Genomic DNA, 6,460 nt, shown 5'->3' with positions numbered 1-6,460 from the left:
TCAACAAGCCATGGGCAATCCATCTCTCCAAAGTGAAGTGCAACGGCAGCTCCGTGCTCACGGGATTCTCCAAACTCATCACCATGACGAGAGAACACCTAGGAAGCCTCCTTGTGAGACTCCCAAAAGAGGTCTCTCTCCGATTCGGGAAGAAGAAGAGAATCCTTATGAAGGGATCAAGAATTTACTTCTTGATGATGCATCTCCTTCCCAAAGGAGAACTCAAGAGCCTCCACCGAAGGAACGAGAAAGAAGCGAGTCTCCCGCCACCTCGGCGGAGATGGCTCCACGAAGACGGCGGGCTAAACGCTCTCCATCACCACCAAAGCGGAGAAGACCATCGTATTCTTATCCTCACCACAATTCAAAGAGGGATGATAAAAAGTAAGAGAAGAAAAAGGCGAGAAAGAGGACACCCTCTTCTCCATCTTCTTCATCCTCTTCCTCTTATGAAAGCTATGGTGAAGACGACAAAGATCAAGACAAGAAAAAGGCGAGAAAGAGGTCACCCTCTTCTCCACCTTCTTCAAATTCTTCACCTTATGAAGAAAGTGATGGTGCAACCTTTGAACCATCAAAAAGAAGAGGCCATAGGAAATCCTATGCCGCATGGAAGAGGTCGTCCAAGCTGAAGAAATTCAAAGAGGGAGGAAAGAGCATCTCTTTCCTTACCTATGATGGTACCTTTGGTGCTACGGACAAAGTCTTGGCCTTTATCCAACAATTCGATGCGACGTTTGGAGATGAGGGCTTCACGGAGTCCTCTAAGCTACGCCATGTAGCTATGCACTTTCAAAAGCCCGCCATACAATGGTGGTCTAGCCTACGAGCCAACGGTGAAGCTCCACGAACATGGAAGGCTTTAAGAGCCTCCATTATGAAGCAGTTTTTGGCCACCGATGCCAAAGACAAAGTACTCACCGAATGGCGAAGCTTAAAGCTCTCTCCCAATGAATCCATCCACAAATATGTAGACAAGTTTTGGGACTTACAACTCAAAGCCACTGTCTTCAAAAAGTTGGATTTTGGAGAGCAAAAGCAACAGTTTTGTGCGGGCTTAACCGAAGAAATAGCGGAGAATGTCAACTCCCAAAGGCCACGTACCATATCGGTGGTAATACACCATACTATGGTGGCCTCTCGAATCAATTTCCAAACGGGGGTTAAAAGAAATAATAAGCCCCCGGAAAACAAGGGTTCCAATGAGCCTAAGGGGAAGGACAATGTCCAAAAGTCTCCTAAGGGCAACTCCAACAAAGCTAAAGAGAAGGGAGTTTACAAAGGTAAGAATAAACTCTCTCCTGAAGAGCTTGAGCGTTATCGTAAGGATAACCGGTGTTTCAAGTGCGGCGAACAAGGGCATGCGTACCGCGCTTGTCCCCAAAAGAACAACCGCCAAGATCCTCCTAGAGCTTTTTAGGAATCAGGCAAGCCATGAGGCTCCTGAATGCTCATTGGACCCCTTGGGAGATTGCCCAATAGTCTTCTAGGAGACTTAATTCTCATTGGTTTCTTTTATTAAATGTTTTTAAATTAATTAAACTAGATTTACTCTAGTCTAAATCTCATTGGTCCACTTCAAGGGTCATCCAATAGAAATTGGTCGCACCTTGTGGGCACCTGGCCTAGGGAGCTGACATGTGTCCCTCATTCCCTTTGTGTAAAGGGAGCCTGTGTGTGTGTGTGTGTGTGTGTGTGGCTTTCTCTCTCATCCCCTACCTTTAGGGCTCGTCCCCTCCCATGTAGGGATTGCAAAGACTTTTTTAGTCACACACAAAGCATCCAATTTCCCCTAGGTTTGACCTTTGGACACAACCTTTGAATTTTGGAACACTAGCATTTTGGAAGTCTTAATGGGCTGAACCTTAGGGTCTTTTTAGCCCATTGTTTGCACATGGTTCTTTTGCAGATGGCCCCCCCTTTGGATCCCTATTTTCCCTCCTTTGGATCCCTACTGTGGCCGGTCTGCTAACTTAACCAATATTCTAGTTTTTTCTCCCCTGGCACTTCCCCACATTAAATGATCAGTTTAATATGAGAAAATCATTTAGGAGAATTAGATATTGATTATTATGACACGTAGCTTCACATACTCCTCTTTCTCTAGCTCTGTTAAGTCTTCACCCCTGACATCTTCATTAGATGGCATACCTTTCTTCCATGAGGCCTTGTCTATGGTAACCCCAAATAGATGAGCATTTGTATGCGGCAAGTCTTCATCAACACTATCTTTAAATATAATGATTCATCTTCGTGTTGTACTCCACGTGTGGTTGTATCTTCTTCCTCTTTAGACAGGGTAAAAGTGGCTTTCGTACATCTTCTAATCAAGGATCACCTGCCCGCCTCTCATTTTCCTTGTTCGAAAAGAAAAACATGCACATTTCCCAATCCTATTTTGCACATGTGGAAAAAAGCCACGGCCTTCCCAATATGATGGGATATGCATTGTCACCTACCTTCATCAGGAAAAATGAATAAGGCATTCAACTACCAAAAATTGTACCTTTACGTCTTGTGCTATCCACAAACACTTGGCTTTGGTGTGGTTGGCCATTCTCATGCGTATAAATGAATTTGTTACCACCTTTGTACCCATGGCAGACTTTGTCATTATTACACATACTTGAGTACCACTATCAACGTATGCCTACACCTATAATTTATTCTCTATAACTGCACCAACTAGTGATACCACATCAACAACACTTCTTACTCCAAAGCCATATTATGAACAACATTCATGTTAATTGTAAGCTCTAAAAGGAACTGTAGTACTTACACTTGTTAACCATTGTATTCTTAGCTTTGGATTTAATGCTGGTAATTGCTCTTTGGGACTTCTATAAGGCCTAGGGTAACTGAACATAGGATCCTCCTCCCTACCGTCCCTTATATAGGCTAGCTTGCCCTAAGCGGATCCCCAGTCCGCATTGGTCCAGTCCAGGCCCTTGGCCTAGGTACCTGACCCCTAGGTTGGGCCTTGCCCCGCAGGACCCTTGTCTTGACATTACTCTCCCCTTAAGGAAGAGTTTTTGTCCTCGAAAACACAAGTAGTAATATCTTCTTAAGAATACTGATGTTTTCTTTACTGACGTCCCATAAGTGAGCCAGTTGTCTGTATGACCGATAATTGGTGCAGTGAAGAGGTTCAATGAAACCAAGAGAAACATCTTGATTTTCAACATTGTTGTCCGTTTGCAACCACTTGGGTCTAAATGGTAAGTCCATTTATGACTCACTTGAGTGTTGTAAAGGAGTAACCACAACTAAGAGTCACTTGGGTCTAAATGGTAACTCCATTTATAACTCACTTGAGTACTATAAAGGAGTAACCACAACTAAGAGTTGTCCAAAGGCATAACTAGTTTTCAGATCTTCTGAAGGTACTGGAATAATGCAAGGAAACCTTGGCGTAACTTTCCATGCAGTTGTGAGCCAGGTTTCCTACTCGCCTGAGTATCTTGAAAAGTTCATAGATAGGGAGTGTCCTCGTGTTAGAATTCTGAATAGTTTGGACCACAAAGAACTACATGTTCATCCCTAATGAAGGTTACTTGCAAACATACTTTGTCAGTACACCTGGTAAGTCCTTGACGGATGAAAGTATTGACACAATCTCCAACCCCACCACAACAGGTGTTCAAAGTCGAAAACCGTACTTAAGCAAATTCTAGAATAGGGAGAAAATCATCTATTCAGAAATGCGTTGTGCTAATGTATGCTCTTAGCAGATCCTTTAGCACAAGATTACTCTTTGTAATCTTCCTATCCCCTTGGATAACTGACAGTACTGAGGTGTGTTTTCCTCACGGTTTACAGACAGTCGTCCCAGATGACTGGTAAACGGGGAATCACAGTAGTGTTTAACATTGGTGAGGAATCAAAAATGTCTGAAATAACCATGGTGGTTAACTTGAAAAAATCCACAAACGCCCAAACCAAGCCATGACCTCTATTAGTGATTAGTAGACCCAAAAGTAATCTCATAGAGATAGTGCACATAGAGTGCAAAATGCTTCATAAGTAATAACCTGAGGAATATGCATGCCGTTCCAAATCAGCCTTTGCTAAACACTAGGGCGCATAACACCTAGTGTGCATGCATTTAGCAAAAACTAACCCGAACCTATATATCCATAATGATCCTTGCCAGTACTTATGGCAAATGTGATGCGCCTAGCACCCATTAAAAGGAATGTAAATAGTTCTGAAAAGAAACTAAATACTTTTAGTTGCAATCTTTTGCAAGCCTTGCTGAAACGTCTGAATCACAATAGAAGGTGAAACATTGATCACTTCTACGTACAGACAATGAAACTTTTTCATTAACAACTTATAGCCTTGCTACATGTATAAACAACCATCTGTAATGTTGTTTAGCAGTACTTGTACCTTAACAAGTAATTCTAAGTATCCAACAATTTCTGGCCACGAAATTGCTCCTGATACATCGTGCTAAAAATGGTCTAGAAAACAGATGTGACCAGCACCTAGGGACTTTGTCGTGACACATAATGGAAATAATGGCGCCAATGTCAGCCTAGAGACTCATATTCTCCACATGTGGAATATGTCTCATGTAAGGATGTGTAAAAAAAAACATCCTTCAAGTACAAGATGTACTTGTGTGTGGAGGTAACTGCAAACACTCTACGACGGGAGTGAGAGGGACCCTCATTAGCCTTGCTCCACACTGGCTAAACTGAACTCCTCGAGTGCCGAGACCATGTTGTATCCCATGTGACAACATGTGCCAAATTGAACCCTACAAGTAGGTTCGTAACAACATAAAGTAGAAAGATAGATTGGACACTTGGCCCAAAATACTTTGTGCCGACTTGCCCTTGGCATGGCTCTGTAACATTCAAGCGTACTTATACCTCTTGAAAAACCGAGCAAAGCATACTAAGAATGGAATAACATCAAATCAATGGACGCTTACCTAGAGATTTGAATGTAATGTACACTTACCTGGATTCAAATGGAGAGGAGCACATCCCCTTAGCTGAAGAAACAAACAACATTGCACTGGGAACCCTGGGTGTTGCCTTTGCAATCCAAGCCCTTGGATTAGAATGTACGTCGTGAAACCCCTTGGTAAGGCTCTTTGTAGAAACTGCTCAACTAGCAGATAACGGTAACCAACATAGTCAACCGTGTACAGAATCATTGGAATCAACGTGAAAAGTGTGTTCGTCTGCTACCGCGTGGTAGATTGCGGAATTCTTTCCATGAAAGTATAACTAGGAGAGATCAATTGTGATCCTCAATGCAGATCAAATTGTGATCCTTAATGCCTATGGGGTGATGTAGCAATCACCCGCCGGGTCTTACCCCAAAACAGTATGTCCATAGACAATCCGTAGTGCTATAAAGGGAGCAGGAGACCCACGCGAGGGAACTGCCGAGCTCTTATTGACAGTCATGCTGTCGCAATTGATTGTTGCATCTATACTTGCTTGTAGAGATCAGCTCTGCTAGGAGTCGAAGATTATCAAAAACTGAACTTGAGTGTCGCACTGAAAACATGTAGTGCAAACATGACACCCTAAACGTCCGTAATGGCAAGACTTTTGCTTATCCATTAACGTCGATGTGTACTTCCTTGGGTAGATCTATTCGATCATAAGAACAATCACCCAAGGAATGCCAATAGTTGGGTCCTACCCAAAATCTGACAATGGCTCTTAGCCAGCCTGTGTGTGGCTCCTAGCTCTTACGGGAATTAGTGTTCAATCGATAAACCGATGAAAACTAATGTGAATGGAATCTTGGCCCATTTCTAGATGAGAGTTAGAGCACCTTGGCTCATGCTAACTCCCAAACAAAACATGTATCAAAAGCTTCTTAGAAAGTTTTCATTATTCTTGAGAGAAATAAGAAAAAGAGAGAGAAGAAGAGCATGGTGGGTTGAGGAACTTTCCTTAAGTTTGTAGAGTGTGTGCCCAGAATGTGTGCTCTTAGGCATCTTATGCATGATTTGCAGCTTATCCTATAAGCATACAACAATCTGTCTGTATGACGCTCTCCTCGAGAGAGGCAACAGAAAACACAAGTCAAATCTTGACCATCTACCGTGTATGGGCCGTGACTATATGAGGATGACTTGAATAGTTGCCGGTGAATCTAGTCAAAATTTTAGGTTCTTTTTAGTGTTGTTGTGTGGTGATAGCAACCAACAATCATATTAAACAATCCATCCTGAGTCTGTCCTTGACAGAGTTACGAGTGTGTTAGCGGAAGCGTAATGCATGAAGCGGAAGAATTGAATTCACGTCACTAGCATGCCTTGCATAAAGAATGGTAAGCCCTTGCGCAGAGTGATGGCCTCAACCGTGAGAACCAAAATTGTAAGTACCTTGCACAATTTAGAATGGTAGGGATTCTATGAGCTGATATCCTCTATTTTGCTAGTTCCCTGAAGCCGGGCTTCCTATAAAATTGCCAAGTAAAGTGT

The sequence above is a fragment of the Adiantum capillus-veneris genome, chromosome 20 (assembly GCF_014529385.1).
Source record: "Adiantum capillus-veneris isolate H3 chromosome 20, ASM1452938v2, whole genome shotgun sequence".
Taxonomy (NCBI): domain Eukaryota; kingdom Viridiplantae; phylum Streptophyta; class Polypodiopsida; order Polypodiales; family Pteridaceae; genus Adiantum; species Adiantum capillus-veneris.
This window is presented reverse-complemented; position numbering follows the sequence as displayed.